Source organism: Rhinoderma darwinii, chromosome 3, assembly GCF_050947455.1.
Source record: "Rhinoderma darwinii isolate aRhiDar2 chromosome 3, aRhiDar2.hap1, whole genome shotgun sequence".
NCBI lineage: Eukaryota > Metazoa > Chordata > Amphibia > Anura > Rhinodermatidae > Rhinoderma > Rhinoderma darwinii.
Window position 1 is genome coordinate 311,439,557 of NC_134689.1, and position 24,817 is coordinate 311,464,373.

At 40.1% G+C, this 24,817-nt stretch overlaps 1 protein-coding gene across 1 annotated transcript in view; it reads left to right on the forward strand.

Annotated features, from left to right (window-relative positions):
- SLCO3A1 (solute carrier organic anion transporter family member 3A1) overlaps window positions 1-24,817 on the forward strand; it is a 375,458-nt gene that overhangs the window by 540 nt on the left and 350,101 nt on the right. The window lies entirely within an intron of this gene.

Here is a 24,817-nt window from a genome sequence, read left to right on the forward strand (position 1 = left end):
ATGTGGTCACTGTGCACACTTAATACTCTGTGATCAGGTTTCTGAGTGCTGCATAAGGACAGGGTGACTTAGGTCAAGTAACTACTACTCTGCCTAGAAAAGAGACGCATAAGGACGGCTTGGCTGCCAGCACCCACTGCAATAGGCAAGGGGAGTTACTTGCAATGTCTGTGGAAGTGTCTGCAGATGGCTATGCAGTGTAGGGAACCCTGGAATACATTCATACCCCTTATTGGCTGTCATTAACTGCTAGGTGGAGAAGAGTGGGCACTACGGGTCATAGGCTGAATGTAATGTAATATTCATAGCGTGCTGGCATTATGCAATACACCGATGTATGTGTGTGCAGCTCCATTACATATATATGTCTGTATATACATTGACTGGATACCTAGGTTTGCTTTTTTCAGCTGTTTTTTGTGATGTGTTTACCAGTGTGTGCTATTATTTAATGCCAAGTCTTAAGGCTGTTACTTTTTCATACCAGTCAGCAGTACATGACATGGGGCATGAAGTTATTTGCTGCTTACAAGTGTATTGTAAGTTGCACTTCTCATGAGCAGATGGAAAACTGCACCACCAGCAGCAGCTGCTGTGGTTGAGGTGTGAAGATGGTCCAGTGCGGATGCCAGTATAGTACCCGCGGACGGTCCAGAGATATTTGCAGACGTGGGACATGTTCCTTACTGCATTGTGCTCATTATCGCGCAATGATTTGTATAGTACGGAAGATTGACAGGAATGTTGCTGTGAGGGATGCTGGAAGGACGCGGTCACTGTTATTGAGGTGTTAGGCCTTCTTCACACTGCGTTTTTGTCTGGAGTGTTAAACGGGATAAAAGAAACGCATGTAAAAAGGTGAGCTTTTTAAAATAAAAAAAAAGTAACATGTGAAAATCGCCACACATAGATCATGCTGCGTTTTGAAAAGAACGCCACTTACCCAAAAAGAACACCACAAACCAAAACACTGTGTATTGTATGCAGACTTTTTCATAGTCTCTAAAGTAACACCTGACCGCTGAAATTAAAAAAAAATGTGCAAAAAATGCAGTGAAAAACGCCACCGAAAACGCGAGTAAACGCTGTGTGTGAATCCAGCCTTAGACGCAGCCCAAGAGCTTTGTAAGTGTTTTGTCATTTTATTACCCAAGCTACTGGTCCCACAAAATACTTTCCTGTCTAAAGATGCCATAGATGCGATGATAGTCCGGCTGATCTGACCACTTGTTTTGGTCAATGTGATAATCTTCATGTCGTTAGTTACTATCTGATAAAAATCGTCCTTTTTATTAGATATTTTTAAGATTATTCTCATCATGAGTTTACCTAGGTAATATCCCATATAGGTCAATGCAGAAATGTGAAGGTTATAATCATAGAATTGTTTTCAGTGCTTAATAAATCCTTATGTCTATGTATCAAGTTATTGATGGATCTAATGAAAGTTCTGCTGGATCATGACAGGACAGGAGAAGTGTCCATCTTGCTGTAGTCATAAAGCAAAGGATATATGTCAGTCAGACGAAAGTATCGAACAATCTCTTTCAAATGACTTATAGCCTGCAGATATCTGCCTAGTTATCCCCGCAGAAGGTCCACACGGCAGAAGAGTCTATGAATGATGGGGCTGCCGCATGCTGTATCTTCACTGGACACTCATCATGCCAGGACTACATGAAACAAAATTGGGTCATGCCATCACTCTGATCATATTGTATGTTGTTGGACTGATTATTCCACTAGTACTACATGTACTGGCAGTAGCACTAGTTAAGAGGGGAAAGCTTGAGTTATATCCATCATATAATACTAGAAGGCATTTCTATTATTTGATGAATGCACAGTTGTTCCCCCTGTGTCATAGCCAGTAGCGATAGAAGACTGTGCAATGAGCTGGCATGTTTTTATTAGGATTATATAGTTATAAACTGTGCCCAGCATTTTATATATGAACAGTGAGTATCGTCATCACAGCCTGGAAAACTATTTCATGTCCATGGTTGGGTACAAAGCCGCTGTCACTTTCAAATTATTCATGGTGCAGGTACAGAGATAAAATCCTAAGAAGTAACTCTTTGTTGACCAGTCATTTGCCCAGATCTTCCTAATACCTCTTAATGACTTTAAATTGATCTCTATTTGAAGACCAATGCACAAAAGGAAAGAGTTAAAGGCAATGCATTGAATGGCTCCATTTCTGAACTGCAACATTTTGTCAAGTGAGAAGAATTGCTTACTGTAGCTAAATGGCCAGTTTAGTAATTGCACAATAAATCTCCGGCCTCATTGTGAAGTTTGTTAGAAAGAAGTCAGACTTTTTGTTGGAAGAAGACAAGGTCATTTATCTATATCCATGTTATTGATATGAGCTGGCCTGTAATTCATGTATTTACCTTATAAATAGACCCAAGAATAAGGTTAGATTTCCTAAATCAATGCAAATCTTTATATTTAATTCCTCGGAAACGTTCAATATTTGGAGGGATTGCCAATCAATCAATTATGAGGCTTTATTTGTAATTAGTAAAAACTTTTACAGCGCAGGTTAACTTTAAATAACTTGTAATAAAAGAGCAGGTTAAAAATAGTCACATTTCTAATATATTATCAATAGCTTTTGAGTTTTGTTTGATCACGAGAAGATACTGCAGGGGACAGAGGTGGAATAAAAACTGGGTTGCTGCATTGCAGTCTGGTTTGCATAGTTAGGACCACCCCTAAGAAATGGGCGGTCCAGACTACACGGCTAGAGACAACCAAAGCTAAATAGCGAATGAAAATATATTACACATTTGATAAATTTTTGGGTTTATAAACTATTTACTAAAAGCATAACTTGAAGTTCCTGGGCCCAATATAAAATAATAACAAGGCCTCCGACCTACAATATGCCATTTACATTACTAGTGTCTTCGTTTGTGACAGAAGATTCCTTGGGCCTCCTCAGTCATTAGTGCCTGGGTGTGATGGCTAACCATTCACCCTTTACAAGTCATCTCTGCACCTATAAACACAAATACGCAAGCAAAGGTCATTAGATACTGCAGTTCTTTTTTATTAAATCACTTTATTTTATCAAAAAACAACATCCAACAATTGGTATTATATAAACCATTCCATTTTACAGTTGTTTATAACCCCGTATACCCCCACCAGAGCATGAGAGGAAAAGAAAAAAAAGAAAATATAAATAAATAAAAAATAAATAAATAACTTATATTTTAAAATGCACCATCCACGTATTCCATATTGCATCAAATTTGAGAACTTGATATTTACTCTGCTGTTCTGATACTGCAGTTCTAGGCTTCCATATAACCACTTAGGCCGTGGAGAAGGGAAAGCATCTGGTGTTTTGGTATAACTGCTCTTGGCATTAGAAGGTGGTTGGAAAGAGGAAGACCTTATAACATCTATGGGGGGGGGGGATACTAATCATTCATGGGAGAGGTGAGGAGACATGGCTGCAAAGACCATCGGGTTGTACTACTAAGATGTAGGGGGGAGTAAATCCCCAGCAGTACTTTTAAAAAGAAATAGCAGCAGCTTGTACCAATGATGATACCAGATTTCAGACTACCTCAGACTCCATGTCGGCACCGTGGCTAAGCTGCTGGCACATATTACAGCAAGCATTGAGAAAAATAAATAGCAGGTAAGCATTACCTATAGTTACTGACTTATATATCATTTTTTAAATGCTCAAAATTGGACATTCGCTTTAATTAGATTCTATTTTCTTAAATAAAAGTGAAGTAACAGAAAACATTAAACATGAGCTTTGATATCATGGACCACAGTGTGGAATGAGCTTTGTTTGTTTACTTAAACCTGCCTATATAAGCACTCTAAGGGCGGGTTCACACATGGCGGAATTTCACTTAAATTCCGCTGCGGACACTCCGCAGCGTTAATCCGCAGCGGAGCCGTTTCTCCATTGACTTTCACTTTAATTTAGCAGTGTTCGTTTACACGATGCGTACAATTCCGCTGCGGAGCATAGGCTGCGGAGCGGAATTTGGTGTCCGCAGCATGCTCTGTCTGTTGCGGAGCAGTGGCGGACTCATGGCGGAATTTCTCCATTGACTTCAATGGAGATTCAAAGTTCCGCAATGAAGTCCGCAGCTGTCATGCACATGTCATGTGTGCTGCGGATGCGTCTTGCTTTTTTCACTTGACATTTCTTCATTCTGGCTGGACCTATGTATTTCTAGGTCTACAGCCAGACTGAGGAAGTCAATGTGGCTCCCGTAATGACGGGAGCGTTGCTAGGAGACGTCAGTAAATAGTCACTGTCCAGGGTGCTGAAAGAGTTAAGCGATCGGCAGTAACTGTTTCTGCACCCGGGACAGTGACTACCGATCCCAATATACATGTATCTGTAAAAAAAAATGAAGTTCGTACTTACCGAGAACTCCCTGTTTCTGTCTCCAGTCCGGCCTCCCAGGATGACGTTTCAGTGTAAGTGACGGCTGCAGCCAATCACAGGCCAAGCACAGGCTGCAGCGGTCACATGGACTGGCGCGTCATCCAGGGAGGTCGGGCTGGATGCCGAAGGAGGGACGCGTCATAAAGACAACGGGCGGTAAGTATGAATTTCTTTTACTTTCACTAGGGAAAGTGCTGTCCCTTCTCTCTATCCTGCACTGATAGGGAGAAGGGAAGCACTTTTCCCGCAGTCCGCAGCAGCTAGTCCGCATCAATTTTCTGCACATTTTGTGCAGATCCGCAGCCGTAATCCGCAACCCGGATTAGGTGCGGCATTGATGCGGACAGTTGCGGAGGAATTCCGCCATGTGTGGTCATGCCCTAAGGCTTCGTTCACATCTGCATTGGGGTCCTGTTCTGACGTTCCGTCAGAGCTTTCCATCAGAACAGGTGCCTGAACAGAAACAAACTGAAACCAGAGGTTTCCGTTTCCATCACCATTGATTTCAATGGTGGTGGATCCGGTGCCCATGTTTTCCATTTGTCTCTGTTGTGCACTACGCTATTGCTTCCGGCAAAACGACGGATCAGGTGCACAACAGAGACAAACGGAAAACATGGGCACTGGATCCGTCACCATTGAAACCTCTGGTTTCCGTTTGTGTCTGTTCAGGGTCCCGTTCTGACGGAAAGCTCCGACGGAACGTCAGAACGGGACCCCAACGCAGATGTGAACGAAGCCTAAGGCTGAGTTCACACAAGGTGGATACTCTGTGTAAAGTTGCACTGCATATCCACCCCGGTGGCCGCAGGGATGACGTTTCATCCCATGTGACCACCACTAGAGCCTGTGATTGGCTGCAGCGGTCACATGGAAAGAAACGTCAACCCAGGAGGCCGGCCTGGAGGAAAAAACACAGGCTTCTGGGTCAGTGTAAGATTTTTTTTTGAGTTATGTTTTTTGCGGCGGAATTGTTGCAAATCCACCGCAAAAAAACGCAACTGCTATTTGTTGCGGAATTTACCTCCCCATTAAATTCAATGGGAAAAACCCGCAACAGATAAGGAACGTTTACGCAAATGAAATAATATTAATAAATAATAATAAAATTCCGCACCGCATGTAAATTTCTGCGTGTTTTTTTTTCCGTTCACTATTTACGCAGTGGATGAGATTTGCTACTGTATTATGTTGCGGATTTTCCGCAAGGAATTCCGTTGCGGAAAATCCGCAGTATTTACGCAATGTGTGAACTGACCCTTAGCTCACAGAGATTCTAGTACATATATTGTCTATAAAAACAATCTACAAGGACATGTGTATGTAAATAAATACTGGTATTCTTAGGCCTCATGCCCACTTAATTTCTTCAGGGTGCTTTACGTTTTTTTAATGGATAGCACACTGACACATTCATTTCTATGGGGTCATGCACACTTCCGTTGTTTTAACGGAACCGTTTGGCCTTTCCAACAAAAATTGAACAGGTCCTACTCCTGTCCGTTTTTGACGGAACAGTCTCGGCCTTTTCATTTATTTGGTCCGTTGAAACAACGGACTGTACACAGAAGCCATCCGTGTGATGGCTAACGGAAGTGTGCATGAGGCCTTAGTTACATAAATGATAAGGTTGAAATAAAAAACAAGTCCGTTAATTCTAACCTATAATCCTATCATGTTGAGCAAGAAGAAGGCAAAAAAGCCTTATAAGACGGATGCCAATTGCCCCATATTATGGGGAAAATTCCTCTACAACTACAAATCAGAGTGAATCCCTAGATCAACATCCTATCTCTACAATCTTCCAGCCATTACTTACACTACCGTTCAAAAGTTTGGGGTCACCCAGACAATTTTGTGTTTTCCATGAAAACTCACACTTATATTTATCAAATGAGTTGCAAAATGACTAGAAAATATAGTCAAGACATTGACAAAGTTAGAAATAATGATTTTTATTTGAAATAATAATTTTCTCCTTCAAACTTTGCTTTCGTCAAAGAATGCTCCATTTGCAGCAATTACAGCATTGCAGACCTTTGGCATTCTAGCTGTTAATTTGCTGAGGTAATCGGGAGAAATTTCACCCCATGCTTCCAGAAGCCCCTCCCACAAGTTGGATTGGCTTGATGGGCACTTCTTGCATACCATACGGTCAAGCTGCTCCCACAACAGCTCTATGGGGTTGAGATCTGGTGACTGCGCTGGCCACTCCATTACAGATAGAATACCAGCTGCCTGCTTCTTCCCTAAATAGTTCTTGCATAATTTGGAGGTGTGCTTTGGGTCATTGTCCTGTTGTAGGATGAAATTGGCTCCAATCAAGCGCTGTCCACAGGGTATGACATGTCGTTGAAAAATGGAGTGATAGCCTTCCTTATTCAAAATCCCTTTTACCTTGTACAAATCTCCCACTTTACCAGCACCAAAGCAACCCCAGACCATCACATTACCTCCACCATGCTTGACAGATGGCGTCAGGCACTCTTCCAGCATCTTTTCAGTTGTTCTGCGTCTCACAAATGTTCTTCTGTGTGGTCCAAACACCTCAAACTTTGATTCGTCTGTCCATAACACTTTTTTCCAATCTTCCTCTGTCCAATGTCTGTGTGCTTTTGCCCATATTAATCTTTTCCTTTTATTAGCCAGTCTCAGATATGGCTTTTTCTTTGCCACTCTGCCCTGAAGGCCAGCATCCCGGAGTCACCTCTTCACTGTAGACGTTGACACTGGCGTTTTGCGGGTACTATTTAATGAAGCTGCCAGTTGAGGACCTGTGAGGCGTCTATTTCTCAAACTAGAGACTCTAATGTACTTGTCTTGTTGCTCAGTTGTGCAGCGGGGCCTCCCACTTCTCTTTCTACTCTGGTTAGAGCCTGTTTGTGCTGTCCTCTGAAGGGAGTAGTACACTCCGTTGTAGGAAATCTTCAGTTTCTTGGCAATTTCTCGCATGGAATAGCCTTCATTTCTAAGAACAAGAATAGACTGTCGAGTTTCACATGAAAGCTCTCTTTTTCTAGCCATTTTGAGAGTTTAATCGAACCCACAATTGTAATGCTCCAGATTCTCAACTAGCTCAAAGGAAGGTCAGTTTTATAGCTCCTCTAAACAGCAAAACTGTTTACAGCGGTGCTAACATAATTGCACAAGGGTTTTCAAGTGTTTTCTAATCATCCATTAGCCTTCTAACACAGTTAGCAAACACAATGTACCATTAGAACACTGGAGTGATGGTTGCTGGAAATGGGCCTCTATACACCTATGTAGATATTGCATTAAAAACCAGACGTTTGCAGCTAGAATAGTCATTTAGCACATTAACAATGTATAGAGTGTATTTCTGATTAATTTAATGTTATCTTCATTGAAAAAAACTGTGCTTTTCTTTCAAAAATAAGGAAATTTCTAAGTGACCCTAAACTTTTGAACGGTAGTGTATAATATTATATTTCTCAAGAAAGACATCCAGGCTCTTCTTGAACTTGTTCAAGGAATCAACCATCACAATATCTTGTGGCTGCGAGTTTCATAGTCTCACTGCTCTTACTGTAAAGAATCCATGTTTACGTTTATAGTGAAACCTTGCTTTCCTCTAGAGGATGCTCCCTTGTCATGGTTATAGGCCTAGGTATAAAAAGATCATTGGAAAGATTTTTGTACTGTCCATTCATATATTTGTACATTGTAATTAGCCGTCTTTTTCTAAACTCAGAAACCCCAAGTTTAATAACCTCTCTTGGTACTGAAATTCAACCATTCCCTTAATAACCAAGGTCCAGTTCAGCTATGACAAATGTGTCTATCCTTACCTTTGCTTAAATTTGGTTAAGGACTCCCAACATCTCCTGAAACCAATTGAAAAAAATATTGTGACATGCTAGCAAAAACTTTGACCAGCTGAGCTATATATCATAACCACTGGGTGGTCAAACATAGACATGTTGTGACAGATTATGCAAAATAATGTTGTTGTTTTTTCAAAGCTGCTCTCGCTACACATCTGAGGATATGTTGATAAAAGGAAAGGTAAGGAAGAACACATCTGTACACAGGTGCCTAGGATTGTACACAATTTTCCATGCGTAGTCTGATGCAGTAATTTGTATAGAGGCAAATCTATATTTTTGTCATATGCATCTATGCATTATGTTCATGCATCTTATGATTTTATTTGCCTTGGCAGCAGCTGCCTGGTACTGGTTGCTAAAGTTAAGCTGACTGTCCACAAATATCTTTAAGTCTTATTCATTTACCCAGTGTTTTACTATTTAATACATAATTTCAGAATTTGTTTACTGGGCCGAAGATTATAACTTTACAATTATCCAGACTAAACTCAATTTGCCATTTATTTTGCCCAAGTCTCCAGCTTCCCCAAATCCCTCTGTAATATTATATTATCATCCTCTATGTTGATTACTTCACAGAGCTTATTATCTACACATAATGTAATTATATTATTCCACACAATCATTCATGGCATCTAACTTTACTGGACTGAATTGTATCCTAAAGAATATTGCAGAGTTAGCATTATTTATGAAAGTGAAAAGAATCTCATTGATGTATTTGCTTTTATTTTTTATTTTATTTTTTTTTAAATACATTGTACTGTAGCTTTGGTATATTATAGCAGGATTGAGTGAGAATATATGGTTGGATGCTGTAATATCAGAGATGGCTATGTACTAATAGTGATCATAATTCTGGAAAAGTTACACACCTCCGGTGGGTCATGGCAAAGCAGTGGATCCAAAAGTTATAAAGAAAAGACTGACGAATCTGCTTTCTTTTGTGTCCACTTCTGAGTTTAGCTTAAAAACCTAAGCCAAAAACTGCCACAGATACTGCATCAAAATTGTGTGTGTGATCCTGGCCTTACACTGTCAACTGCGTTACTCTTGATTGTGGATCTGTGGCAAACACTTGGTATCCCTTCTCTATGGCACAGTGGCACTCTGGGTTGCAGGTGATAAAAAAATGTAAAACTTGAATGTTTTAAAGAGGCTCTGTCACCAGATTTTGCAACCCCTATCTGCTATTGCAGCAGATAGGCGCTGCAATGTAGATTACAGTAACGTTTTTATTTTTAAAAAACGAGCATTTTTGGCCAAGTTATGACCATTTTTGTATTTATGCAAATGAGGCTTGCAAAAGTACAACTGGGCGTGTTGAAAAGTAAAAGTACAACTGGGCGTGTATTATGTGCGTACATCGGGGCGTGTTTACTACTTTTACTAGCTGGGCTTTCTGATGAGAAGTATCATCCACTTCTCTTCAGAATGCCCAGCTTCTGGCAGTGCAGATCTGTGACGTCACTCACAGGTCCTGCATCGTGTCGGCACCAGAGGCTACAGTTGATTCTGCAGCAGCATCAGCATTTGCAGGTAAGTAGCTACATCGACTTACCTGCAAACGCCGATGCTGCTGCAGAATCATCTGTAGCCTCTGGTGTCGATGTGTCCTCGCTCGTCTGACACGATGCAGGACCTGTGAGTGACGACACAGCGTGATCTCTGTGTCTGCACTGCCAGAAGCTGGGCGTTCTGAAGAGAAGTGGATGATACTTCTATACACAACGCCCAGCTAGTAAAAGTAGTAAACACGCCCCGATGTACGCACATAATACACGCCCAGTTGTACTTTTACTTTTCAACACGCCCAGTTGTACTTTTGCAAGCCTCATTTGCATAAATACGAAAATGGTCATAACTTGGCCAAAAATGCTCGTTTTTTAAAAATAAAAACGTTACTGTAATCTACATTGCAGCGCCTATCTGCTGCAATAGCAGATAGGGGTTGCAAAATCTGGTGACAGAGCCTCTTTAAGACTAAAACTTACATTTGCAATATAGGTTGATACATTTAGGGTGAGGTGATGTAGCAGAGCTGAAATCACCAAATGAGCATAAATAAATTCAGTTCTGCTACATCTATAAATAGGGCTAAGAATAGAAGACATGTAGGGCACATGCTTCTGTGACGGCAGTGACAGGGGTATATTTTACTCTACCTTAAGAGGGATATGGTCTGGATATGTCGATAGCTCCTGACATATTCCAAATATCTATACCATAGAGACAGCATATATCAACAAGGGACATATATATCACCTCATGGCGGAAACACAGTGCTACTAGCAACTATGTGCATAGCATGCGGTCTGTGACTTACCGCTCTTACCATTAAGTATGAGGTGGGATACAAAAGACAAATGATAAAAGAGACATATAGATTCCATATTCTATTTTAAGAAAGTTTTAGCTGTAGTTTAGAATTCATAAGTAACTATAAGGTATGTGCTGTAAAAGCAATCATGTGGTAGTTACATACAGCGCTAAATATATAAATGATTCATGAACTTGTGTAAATATTTAATGTGAGAGCTCTATTATATATATTTGTATAAACATTGTGTGTGTGTATATACCTGTAGGCTATCATATATCTCAGAGTTTTCATACCATTCATTTCTAACATATCACATGACTGTTCCAGCAGCAGACAACCAGATGTGAAAAAATACAATTTCCCTTATATGAAGGACACGACAGACACCACTAACTGCCCTCAGGATCAGAAAGTTTCACTCCAATTATCCGACAAGAAGCAGAAACTTTTCTGCAAGCCAACTAGTGCTTTAGGTTTCTTGGTCCGTTAAGTAGACCCACAGTACCCAGATAGAAACAGTATAAGGAAACATTTATATCAGGATCTAGCAGGAACTAGCAGTAAAGTAAAACATGCTATCTTAGTGAAATGGAATTGAAGTGATATTCTTTCCATCAGTTATATACGTTCTGTCTAGTTTTACTAGAGTACTAGAAATAGATAACTATTTTATGATGTTGAATTGCATATTTGCGTCTGTAAGCAGATCAGATACTTGTTATTCTTTAGCCTTGGTGTCTCCCAGACAGACAATTCGGACAAAACATTGAAAAATATACAACAGGTATTGAACAATGAAAGATGTATCCAGCACTCGGTATAAAAGTTAAATGGTTCATTTTAATACAGAAGATTTAAAACAAATTTCCCAGGACCATGCTTACGCGTTTCAGACCACTAGGGTCCTTAATCATAGCTATTGGAAATACATTAACTGTCCCCTACGTTGTTAAGAGATGGGAAGGGATCTAAGGAAAGCTTGTCCAGGGGTGTATTGGCCCCCGGAGAACTATCCAGTGGTCCCAGGTCCTGACACAATATTGTGGCCTAAGCACTTTTTTGTTCACGAGTTCCAGCAGTGGCCTATTCCATCTGAAGCTGGGACATTGTGACTATGTACTGCTGAGATTTTTTACATTTTCAGGTTATTCCACTAATAACCTATAACCCCTTATCAAGGATTTGTGAGTGCAACGATGCCGGCAGAGATTTTGATGCAAGCGAACATACATTTAATCCGTGTAAGTGGAGAATTGGCCTTCAAGATAATTTTCTTTGGTGGGCTCTAGGTATTACCATCTGATATTGAGCTTGTCCATGTAAGCCATGTAATGTAGCACAACTGGCTGTACAGAGGACTGAGGCTCTCATGCCCACTAGAATGGAGCCTGTATGGCAGTGCATGGAGCCTATGCAGCATGCTGTATAGGCTCAGTTGGACTCCATGTGTATGAGGATGTTCTCCCTAAGAAGCAATATTTTTAGGGGAGTATACAATACCTCTGAATGTACAGAATCTGATGGAGCATGCCACAATTTGTTTGATTTATACGTTATAGGACAAATAATATCACACAGTATTTCCTAAAAGGAAATGATAAATAACCAAACCAGTATATGCTGCTGGAAAAGGAATATTTGCCCCACTGCTAAACAATATGGAAAGTAACTTATTGCAGATATTTGTAACAAATTGTATCTTCTTGAAACAAGGGCTCATGCACGCAGCCATGTTATTGCTCTATACAAGCTCTTAGGTGTGCCGAGTGTTTATATGGTGCCCATAGCAGTCAGTGCGGCCATAACGTGCCTCTAATTTACATACAGAGACATACAGAGCTTGTCCAGGAAAAATTGTGCCATGTTACAGTGGATGCTCGATTATGGAGAGATTTTCCCCTAGAATACCTCCATAAAATGGGGCAATATGGAGGCACCATACAGCAGCGCACCCTGCCATGTGCATGAGCCCTAAAGCTGGAAATATTGATGGGGTGGTACTATTCATTTTAGGTTTAGTTCACACATGGCAGTTTGAGGCAGTTATTGATGCAAGTGAGTGGATATTAAAGAGGCTCTGTCACCATATTATAAGTGCCCTATCTCCTACATAATGTGATCGGCGCTGTAATGTAGAGAACAACAGTGGTTTTTATTTTGAAAAACGATAATTTTTGAGGAAGTTATGAACAATTTTAGATTTATGCGAATTAGTTTCTTAATGTCCAACTGGGCGTTTTTTAACTTTTGTGGGTGTTGTACGGATAAGTGTATGACGCTGACCAATCAGCATCATACACTTCTCTCCATTCATACTCAGCACAGCGTGATCTCGCGAGATCATGCTGTGCGGTCACATACACCCACATTAACATGGGCCTTAATCGCTGCACAGCGTGATCTCGCGAGATCACGCTATGAATGACAGCAGTAGCGTGATCTCGCGAGATCACGCTGTGCAGCAATTAAGTCCTACACAAACTTTACCGAAGTGTCGGGATTGTGAATAGACATCGCGTCCTGGCTGGAGGAGTATGTAGGATATAGGGCACATAATGTGGTAACAGAGCCTCTTTAAACAGAAGAAAAGTATAAAGGAAAGATCTATACTCATTTTATTGGATCAAATCCGGGTTTGCACGAATGGAACAAAATTTATGTTGCATGAAATGTTCATAGAACTGCTTTTATGGAAAACTTTGGAACTTTTATGGAAAACTTGCTATGTCCTAGAGGATAAATAATACAGCAAGTTGTGTTGTTGACCTACCTGAGAATGCTCTGTGAATGTCGGGTCCACATGACTCTGCAGGGTGCCAGATGTCTAAGGGCATGCTTCAACATGGCAGCCATTTTATGCTGCAGATTTTGCGGCAAATTTACTATAATTACACAACATACTGCATATTTGACAGTTAATTCAGACGTAGCGGATATCACAGCGGACTTGCCGCAGGTTTCAGCCTTTGAATTGCAAAAGCTGAAATCCGCAGTGAAAATCCACTGCTTCTCCGCAACGAACTGTGCATACTGCAGAGTGTAAATTCTGCACAGCAGCCTAAATTCTGCACTGTTATTTTCTGCATCGTCTACACTAAGTTACCTAAAATGCTATAGAAACCAAAGGAAAATAAGGCTGCTGCGGATTTCCACTGTGGCTTTTCCGCAGTGGAATTCCGCCCCATCAGAACATGCCCTAATACTCATTCTAAAAATGTGAATTTGATTTATCTGCAGCCATATTTAATAGAAACAAAGTATTACATAACAGAGTAGGATGGAAAGTAATATAATTTTTATGTTTATATTTGGCAAATATTACAAGATTTGTTTTGTTTGTCCTCACAAATAATCTATAAGCAATCATCCTGGAGCGGAGTGATAAATTATTGCAGTAAGCTGAACATGCTGATGGTTTTGTGCTGGTGCGGTAATGAGCACATCACAGACCTTGCATTCTCGCTCACATTTCCTTTAAAGGAGTTTGCAGTAAGGCAACATGCAGAACAGATCCTTGCTTATAGCATGCTGAGCAGAAGCAGAGCTCATGCCGTCTACTGACAGTTATAAGCCTAATGTGTTTTTTTTTATGGAACCGAGTGGAATTCCTCACTTCTGTAATATTACAGGCAAACGATAAATGTAGGTGACTATAACGTCCACCATGTCCTATATAACATGTCTTCATCAGCTGCTAAATTTATGAAAGCATGCGTAAAATAAAACTCCTGTTTGAAGCAACTTAAAGATTAAATGCATAATTAGTAACTTCATAATATAATTATTTTTTTAAAAATGTCGACCTTTGCTGTAAATATGCTATGATAGGCTGCCGAGTAATGACTGTTCTCTTCAGGGGCAGCCTTTGGAGTCCGTAACATGTGGTATCGCACAGGTCAGATCACTTGGCAGTACTAGAGGGGGGGGGGGGGAAATGGCCCTGATGGCCTGGGCACCAGAACCTTGCGCTCCCAATCCCACACTATGGAAAGGCAGCTTCACCTTCTGAGGTTTATTAATTGGGAAGTGTTATTTAGGAAACGGTCTGAAAGTGTTATCAGGGCACTGTATGGTACACAATAAAGGGTGGGTGGGCATTAATAGAAGGTTCACAGGGTAAAATCTAACCTAAGGCCGACCCTAGTTCACTGATGTGAATCAACTGTGCATATACACAATACAGGTTGCTGTAATAAATGCCTTCATGCTGCTGACAGCCACTGCAAGGCAACCAAACAAATCAATTCAAATAATTAGCCTTTGTTACATTGACCCAACGTATGCTAAAATAGTGTCCTGGAATACACCGTGTCCAGCAAAGAAACATACACTGTGTGGTGCAGTATATGTTTCCTTTTTCATTTGTTTTTGCATAAAAACCTTACAATCTATCGATCACAAACATTGTACAGTATAACACACTTTATGAAACACTCCCCTCCCCACCCCCCCCCCCCCCCATTCATGACTGTGAAGAAAAAGGGAATAACCTGTTTAAATATTTTATTTTTGTCTATTTTTCAAATAAATGCATTTGTCTTGTAATGCCTTCTCCAAACCTTTATATTTCCATTTGTCCAGTGTTAGTATTTCTGGAGACATCCAGTATAATCCTTGCGCACTGTAATGGAGATAGCCAAGACAGTATAATGTGATCCTTTAAATTTAGTATAGTTGTTTTAAGACAGAGGATAACCTCTTGCCGGTGTCAATAGAGTTCTGGACAACGCCTCTGTAGATTAATCAGATTGACTCTGTCTTTATGACACTTCGGACATTTGGAGGTTTCTCTTACTTTCATCTTGTGTAGTACTTCTAGACGATAATGTAGTATGTTAACAATAAATATTTTTAATGAATTTTGGGAGATTTATTTTTATTTTGTTCATCATTATCTATATTAAAAAATTATGCTAAAATATTGCAGTTTTTATTCTGGCCACTGAGACTCACAACAGACTGACACTTCCTGTTCTGTAGCGATCACTTCTCAGCAGTCATCTTATTATCATCACAGAAAGCATTACAATGAAAGGAAGCACCTATAGATAACACGGGATCCGCTATTCACAATAGGTGATGGATAGAGCTCCCCTCCTATACATTTCTGCACAGGACACAGAACATGCCTAGAAAACGCTTCCATAGAAGTCAATTTGTCCCCTCCTGTTTACAGGTTACTATGGTTCATGTGGCTGTTGTAAAGCATATCTCTAAATGCTGCTAACAGTAGCTCGGTCAAGATGTCTGCCCCCATAATCATGTATAGAAAAAATAATTTTAAAAAATCTACCTTCAAAAAATAAAAACAAATTCTCAAGAAAGATTGTTTCACTATCTGGTTTTAAATAGTGAAAACATATTGGTGATACATTCCCTTTAACCTCATCACGCGCTGCGCCGCAACTGTACATCCTGCAGGGGCTTGCTTCCCGCATCAGGACGTACAGTTGCGGAGTAGTTCCCGGCGCACACTGTCTTAACGGAAACCGGGAGGTCAGTTGTCCCCGACAGCTGACACTCCAGTCTTGCCGGTCAGCGGCCCATCGCCGTTAACCCCATAACTGCGGCAACAGATTGTGTTCGCCGCATTTAAGAGGTTTGAAGCACATCGGCAGCCCCCACGAAGTGATTGTGGGGCTGCTGATGCTTGTCGTGGCAATCGGAGGCCAGACAATGAACTCCGGGTTGCCATGTACGGAAGCCTCGGAGGAGCAGCCTCTGGCCGGTCCTCGAAGGCTTCCTGTCAGTGAGTCACATCACAATGACAGTTAGAACACATTACACTACGTAGGTAGTGTAATGTACTCTAGCAGCGATCAAAGCTGCAAGTCTAAATGTCCCCTAGTGGGACAAGTAAAAAAAGTAAAAAAAAAATAATAAAAATGTTTTAAAACAAAGTGTAAAAATAAAAGTTATAAGTTATATAAACAAAAAATGCTTTTTTTCCTATAAGACTTTCCTTATAGGAAAAAAATGAACACAATAAAAAAAGTACACATATTTGGTATCGCCGAGTTCGTAACGACCCAGACTATAAAACTATATTGTTATTTTTCCCGCATGATGAATACCCCCAAAAAATCAATAAAAAACTACCCCAGAATCTTTTATTTTTTTGGTCACCACCCCTCCCAAAATAGAGAATATAAAGTGATCAGAAAGTCGCATGTACCCGAAAATGGTACCGATAAAAACTACAACCCGTCCCGCAAAAAACAAGCCCTTACACAGCTTTTTTGACTAAAAAATAAAGAAGTTACGGCTCTCAGAATATGGTGACACAGAAAAGAAATTATTTTATAAAAAAGTGATTTTATTGCACAAAAAACTATATATATATGGTATCGCCGTAATCGTACCGACCCTCAAAATAAAGTGAAACGGTCATTTATAGCACACGGTGAACGCTGCAAAAAATAAACTATAAAACATTGTCAGAATTGCTTGTTTTTGGTCACCCGGCTTGCAAAAAAATGGAATAAAAAGTGATCAAAAAAATCGCATGTACCCTAAAATGGCACCAATGAAAACTACAGATTGTCCCGCAACAAATAAGCCCTCACACAGCTCCGGTGGAGAAAAAATAAAAAAGTTCTGGCTCTCAGAATATGGCGATGCAAAATGTACAGTGTTCCAAAATCGGATAAGATCGGGCGCCATTTATCAGTGCGACACCGGCCACATATTTATGAATTATTATTTATTTACTGCATTATTATACCCTCTTATTATGCCCTGATGTACTCCGCACAGCTTACATATTCCCCACAGTATAAACTGAAATACCAGCAAAACCCCAAACAGAACTACCAAGCAAAATCTGCACTCCAAAAGAAAAATGGTGTCCCTCCCTTCTGAGCCCTGCAGCGTGCCCAAACAGCAGTTTGCGCCCACATATATGGCATCACCATACCCGGGAGAACCCGATTAACGTTTTATGAGGTATTTGTCTTCAGTGGCACAAACTGGGCACGACATATTATGCAGTAAAATGGCATACCAGTGGAAAATTGCAATATTCACACCATTCGCTGTGCATTAACCCCTTTGCGCACTGACTTAATAGCACGTCATGGTGCGGGGGATGATGTATGGAGCGGGCTCACATGCTGAACCCGCTCCATGCGGTGTCAGCTTTGTATTTCAGCTGACACCCAGGACTATCCGGTGTCAGCTGTGTATTTCAGCTGACACCTAGGACTAACGGACAGGAACAGTGATGGTGCGGTTATAGAAGCCTGTAAAAATAACAATATACTGCAATACATTAGTATTGCAGTATATTGTACCAGCGATCCAATGATCGCTGGTTCAAGTCCCCTAAGGGGACTAATAAAATGTGTAGAAGAATTAAAGTTATTAGTAGTGAGAAAGAAAAAAGTTGAAAGTTAAAAAAAAAAACCTTTTCCCATTTTTCTTCTAAAGTAATGTAAAAAAATAAACACAATTAGTATCGCTACGTCCGTAAAAGTCCATTACAATATACCATTATTTAACTCGCACAGTGAACATCGTAAAAAAATTAAATACAACTTTTGGATCACTTTTTATGTACCAAAAAATGGTACCAATAAAAACTACAGCTCGTCCCGCAAAATAATAAGACCTCCCACTGCTCAATCAACTGAAAAATAAAAAAGTTACGGCTCTCAGAATGTGGTGAGACAAAACAATTTTTATTTTAACAATTAGATTTTTCTTTGTAAAAGTAGTTTAATATAAAAAAAACTATATAAATTTGGTATCACCGTAATTGTATTGAGCCGCAGAATAAAGTAAAGTTTTCATTTTTACTGCACGGCGAAAGCTGTAAAAACAAAAACCCCAAAAAGTGGAATCAGATTTTTTTTCCCATATCAGCCTGCAAATAATTTTTTTTCAGTTTCCCAGTACATTTTATGGCACTTTAAATGGTGTCAGTAGAAACTACAGCTCCTCCCGCAAGAAACAAGCCCTCACACCACTCTACTGACAGAAAAAGAAAAAAGTTATGGCTCTAAGAACGTGGGGAGTGAAAAACGAAAATAAGAAAGCAAAAAATGGATGAGTCCTGAAAGGGTTAATTCATTTCTAATGAAAAAAAATGTATGACCCCATGTGGGGTATTTCCGTGCTCGGGAGAAATTGCTTTACAAAAATTGTTTGTTTGTTTTTTCTCCTTTATCCCTTGTGAAAATGTGAAAATTCAACATTTTAGTGGAAAAAAATTGTGATATTCATTTATTTCGGCCTAATTCTAATAACTTCTGCAAAAGACCCATGGGGTCAAAATGCTCACTATACCCCTAGAAAAATTCCTTGAGGGGTATTTAAAAAATGGGGTAACTTTGGGGGTTTCCACTGTTTTGGTCCCTCCAGGGCATTGCAAACGAAACATGGCACCGAAAACCAATCCAGCAAAATCTGTGCTCCAAAATCCAAATGGTGCTCCTTCCCTTCTGCGCCCTGCTGTGGGTCCAATCAGCAGTTTATTACCACATATGGGGTATTTCTGTAATCGGGAGACATTGCTTTACAAATTTTGTGGTGCATATTCTTCGTTATTCCTTGTAAATATTTAAAATATCTATGTTTTTTCAGAAAAACAGTAGATTTTCATTTTTACAGACTAATTCCAATATATTTAGCGAAAAACTTATGTGGTCAAAATGCTAACTATACCCCTAGATAAATTCCTTGAGAGGTGTAGTTTCCAAAAAGGGGTCACTTTTGGGGTGTTTCCACTGTTTTGGTACCACAAGACCTCTTCAAACCTGACAAGGTGCCTAAAATATATTCTAAGAAAAGGAGGCCCAAAATCCACTGTTTGTTCCTTTGCTTCTGAGGCCTGTGTTTCAGTCCATTAGCGCACTAGGGCCACATGTGGGATATTTCTAAAAACTGCAGAATCTTGGAAATAAAATATTGAGTTGCATTTCTCGGGTAAAACCTTCTGTCTTACAATTTTTTTTTATTAGAAATGAATTTCGGCAAAAAAAATAAAATGTGTAAATTTCACCTCTACAATGCTTTAATTCATGTGAAACGCCTAAAGGGTTAAAACACTGTGTGAATGCTGATTCGAATACCTTAAGGGCATGACCACACGTGGCGGATTTCCTCTGCAACTGTCCGCATCAATGCCGCACAGAATCTGCGTTGCAGATTCTGCTGCGGATCTGCACAAAATGTGCAGTAAATTGATGCGGACTAGCTGCTGCGGACTGCGGGAAAAGTACTTCCCTTCTCCCTATCAGTGCAGGATAGAGATAAGGGACAGCACTTTCCCTTGTGAAAGTCAAATAAATTCATACTTACCGCCCGTTGTCTTGGTGACGCGTCCCTCCTTCGGCATCCAGCCCGATCTCCCTGGATGACGCGGCAGTCCATGTGACCGCTGCAGCCTGTTATTAGCCTGTGATTGGCTGCAGCCGTCACTTAGACTGAAACGTCATCCTGGGAGGCCGGACTGGAGACAGAAGCAGGGAGTTCTCGGTAAGTATGAACTTCATTTTTTTTAACAGATACATGTAGATTGGGATCGGTAGTCACTGTCCCGGGTGCAGAAACAGTTACTGCCGATCGCTTAACTCTTTCAGCACCCTGGACAGTGACTATTTACAGACGTCTCCTAGCAACGCTCCCGTCATTACGGGAGCCCCATTGACTTCCTCAGTCTGGCTGTAGACCTAGAAATACATAGGTCCAGCCAGAATGAAGAAATGTCAAGTTAAAAAAGCAAGACGGATCCGCAGCACACATAACATGTGCATGACAGCTGCGGACTTCATTGCGGAAATTAGAATCTCCATTGAAGTCAATGGAGAAATTCCGCCATGAGTCCGCCACTGCTCCGCAACAGACAGAGCATGCTGCGGACACCAAATTCCGCTCCGCAGCCTATGCTCCGCAGCGGAATTTTACGCCTCGTCTAAACGAACACTGCTAAATTAAAGTGTAAGTCAATGGACAAACGGCTCCGCTGCGGATTAACGCTGCGGAGTGTCCGCAGCGGAATTTAAGTGAAATTCCGCCACGTGTGAACCCAGCCTAAGGGGTGCAGTTTCCAAAATAGGGTGACTTCTGGGAATTTTCTAATATATAAGGCCCTCAAAGCCACTTCAGAACTGAACTGGTCCCTGAAAAAATGGCCTTTTGAAATTGTCTTTAAAATATGAGAAATTGCTGCTAAAGTTCTAAGCCTTGTAACATCCTAGAGAAATAAAAGAACGTTCAAAAAACGATGCAAACAAAGTAGACATATGGGAAATGTTAACTAGTAACTATTTTGCATGGTATTACTATCTGTTTTACAAGCAGATACGGTTAAATTTAGAAAAATACAAATTTTTGCAAATTTCTTCTAAATTTTGGTGTTTTTCAGAAATAAATACCGAAATTATTGACCAAATTTTTTCACTAACCTAAAGTACAAATTGTCATGAGAAAACAATCTCAGAATCGCTTGGATAGGTAAAAGCTTTCCGATGTTATTACCACATAAAGTAACACATGTCCGATTTGAAAAAATTAGCTGTGTCCTGAAGGCCAAAACAGCCTGGGTCCTGAAGGGGTTAAAGGATTGGGCTTTGGCGCCATGCACACGACTGTGTTCGGTCTGTTATATATGGTCCGCATGTCGGCCGCATTTCCCGGACCGAACACAGTTCAGTGAGAAGGGCTCCTAGCATCATAGTTATGTATGATGCTGTGAGTCACTGCCTCCCCGCTGAACTACTCTCCCGTGCTGAAAACATGATAACAGTACGGGACAGTTTTCCCGCAGCGAGGCAAGGACTCCTAGATTATGCTAGTAGCGTTTCTCCCTGCACTGTGTTCGGTCCGGGAAATACTGCTAACATGCGGTTCGTATATCATGGACCGAACACGGTCGTGTGCATGGGGGCTTATACTATATATTTGAAAAGACTAGATTCAATTGAACAGGGATCAAAACATTAATTTAATTTTTCTATTTATCTTTTACCTGGCAAGGAGTTATCCTAAGAATTTATCTTCAATAGCAGATTGTACAGTTTGGCTATAAAGTCTAGCTTAGGGGATGCATTCAAACGAGTGATAATAGGGAATTCATGAACAGTAAAATTCAAGTGGTCCTTGAATCTCAAGTTAACTATTCTAATTTGATAATATTGAAACATATGATGACTTATGGAGCTTCTTAGACATTAGGTAAAAGGATTTGATAACCACGATTTTGAATTACGGAAAATCATGACTTGTGGAGGAAGGCACTCGTTACGCCAGATACGATGAAGCCTTCCCTCATACTAATAATCGTTTTTCCCCTCATATCTTTGACAATAAAAGGATCTTATCTCAGTTTCCCTAATTCTAGGAGTTTAAATAATTTCAGAAAACCAAACTGTTTAGCCAATCTACCAAAAAGGAAAAGTGGAAAGCAGAGAAAATCTAAATTTTAAAAGAGCAAGACCACCTTCTTTCTTTGGATGTGTATATATATATATATATATATATATATATTTTTTTTTTCTGTTGTATTCTAGATTGTTTATCTTTCCTTATTAAAAATTGTATTATACCATCTATTAATTAAAAATATTTTTCATTTATACATACCAGAGAATTTATTAAAGCGACCCTCCGGTCTCAGGACTAGATTATAAATTTGATGGGGTATATGGCGTAATATTGCCTGGTGTCCTACAGTTGCCCCCTCTGCCGTGGATCTGCCATTTTAGGGTCCCCCCTGTGTTATCTCAGAATGGCCACAGTTCTTCTCAGACTGAGTCTAAGACACTCCATCAGTTCACGGATTGGACAGAGCTGCTCATGTGGGCAGCTCTGGCCAATCCAAGAATAGAGGGAGTGTATCTGACTCGTAGGCTAAGGAGATTCAGCCATTTTGGCACAGCACAAAGGGGAGCCTAAAATGACAGATCCATGGCAGAGGAGCACAACTGAAGGGCATCAGATATTATTACTCAATATACACCATCAGATTTAAAATGTTGTGCCGAGACCGGAGGGTCGCTTTAAGTTGTATAAAAGTTGTGGCAGAAGAGTCATTTTCACTAATGAAATTATAAAGACAAATTGGGAGTCTCTTTCAAATGTTAACTTTATTTAGAATTTTTGTAGCAGAGGGATTAGGTCTAAGGTTGGATTTTTGGAGTTGTGTGATATTCGCACCCCCAGGTATTTAAAGCTATTCCCTCCTTTTTAAAATGTTTATATTGTGGTCAGTATCAATCATAAACGTATCTAGTAAGAGGGCTATTGATTTTTCTCAAAAATTTTGCAAAAAATGCAAACACCTTGGACAATGATGTATGTGTATCGTCTGCAGATAGACTTATTTTGTCTAGGCTATTGTGAATATTAAATCCTTTAACATATGGACTTGTTCTGATCATTTTGCTCTATAACTAAGGCAAACAAAAGGGAAGATAATGGACATCCCTGCCTGGTGCCTTTAACCCCTTCCCCCTGCTGGCATTCTGGGCCCTAATGTCCAAGCCATTTTTTAGATTTTTCCATTGTCACATTCGAAGAGCTGTAACTTTTTTATTTTTGCGTCGGCATAGTTGTATAAGGTCTTGTTTTGACGACTTGCAGTTTTTATTGGTACTATTTGAGAGTAGATGCGACTTTTTGATCACTTTCTATCACATTTTTTTTAAGTCAGGATTAACAGAAAACAGCAATTTTTCCATTGTTTTTTATTTTATTTTTTACGGCGTTCACAGTGCGGGTTAAATAATGTAACAGCTTTATAGTCGGGGTCGTTACGGACGCGGCGATACCAAATATGTGTAACTTTTTTGCTTTATTGTAGTTTTTTTTAATAGTAAAGCATTTTGTAAGGGGAAAAGCTGGGTTTTTCATTTATTTTTTTTCACTTTTTTTTTAAATTAACTTTATTAAACTTTTTTTACTTTTTTACTAGTCCCACTAGGGGACTTCCCTATCCTCCGATCGCTATTATAATACACTGCAATACTTTTGTATTGCAGTGTATTACTGCCTGTCCGTTTAAAACGGACAGGCATCTGCTAGGTCATGCCTGCGGCATGATCTAGCAGGCATTCGCTGCAGGCAGACCTGGGGGTCTTTATTAGACCCCCGGCTGCCATAGAAGACACAGACACTCGGCGATTTTATCGCCGGGTGTCAGTGAGATGAGAGGGAGCTCCCTCCCTCTCTCCAAAACCATTCAGATGCGGTGCTCGCTATTGTGCACCGCATCTGAAGGGTTAAACGGGTGAGATCGATACTAATATCGATCTCACCCGGCAGAGCAGGGACGCCCCCAGCCCTCAGCTGCTTCTGGCAGCTGACAGCAGGGAGATTTCACGGCTCCCTGCTCTGTTTACTTTATTCTAATGCAGCGACGTAGTTTGGCGGCGCTCTAGAATAAAGCCCACTAATGACCGCCGTAAAAAGACGTATCGGCGGTCATTAAGGGGTTAATAACTCCCTCCAAAAAAGGTAGAGATAATAAATCACTGACTGAAAGTTTTGCACGACAGTTGGTATAAAGCAGACGGGTCCATGCCATAAATTTTGGGCGAAAGACACATTTTCGAACACTTTAAACAGATAGTTCCTTTCTACACAATTGAAGGTTTTAGCTGATATTTCATTTTGTTGACTTACTGGAAATGAATCCCGTTTGGCCCTCAATCACAATTTTTATTATTATTATTAAAATCTGGTCGCCAACACCGTGCAAGAAGTGCAAGCGTTTATTAGGGAAATTCAACAATAGGAGTTTGCCCTGCGTGGGTTTTTATTTTACTTCGAAAGGAGGATTATAATACCTTACTCCATCGAGGAAAGTAGAGAACCCTTTAAAAAGGAATTATTTAGAAATGAAATAAGATGAGTTAGTGTTTCTTCATGGTAGTGTTTATAATCTTCAAACAGCAAGAGGTCTGTTCCTGGTGATTTGTTATTTAAGGATATCATTAGAGCCTGTTGTAATTCCAAGATTGTAATAGGAGCATCTAACATATCTAAATCTTCTTTTGATAGGATGGGTCATGTTTGTTAGAAATTCATTAATATATCTATTATTATTGCCGGAGTGGGATGTATATAAATTTATATCGTTATCAGTGAAAATATGCAGAATACTGCATGGGCTAATTTCGAGAGCATTACTCCCTGTTGTGTCTCCAAAGAAACGATATATATATATATATATATATATATATATATATATATATATTGAGCCTCTTTGATTAT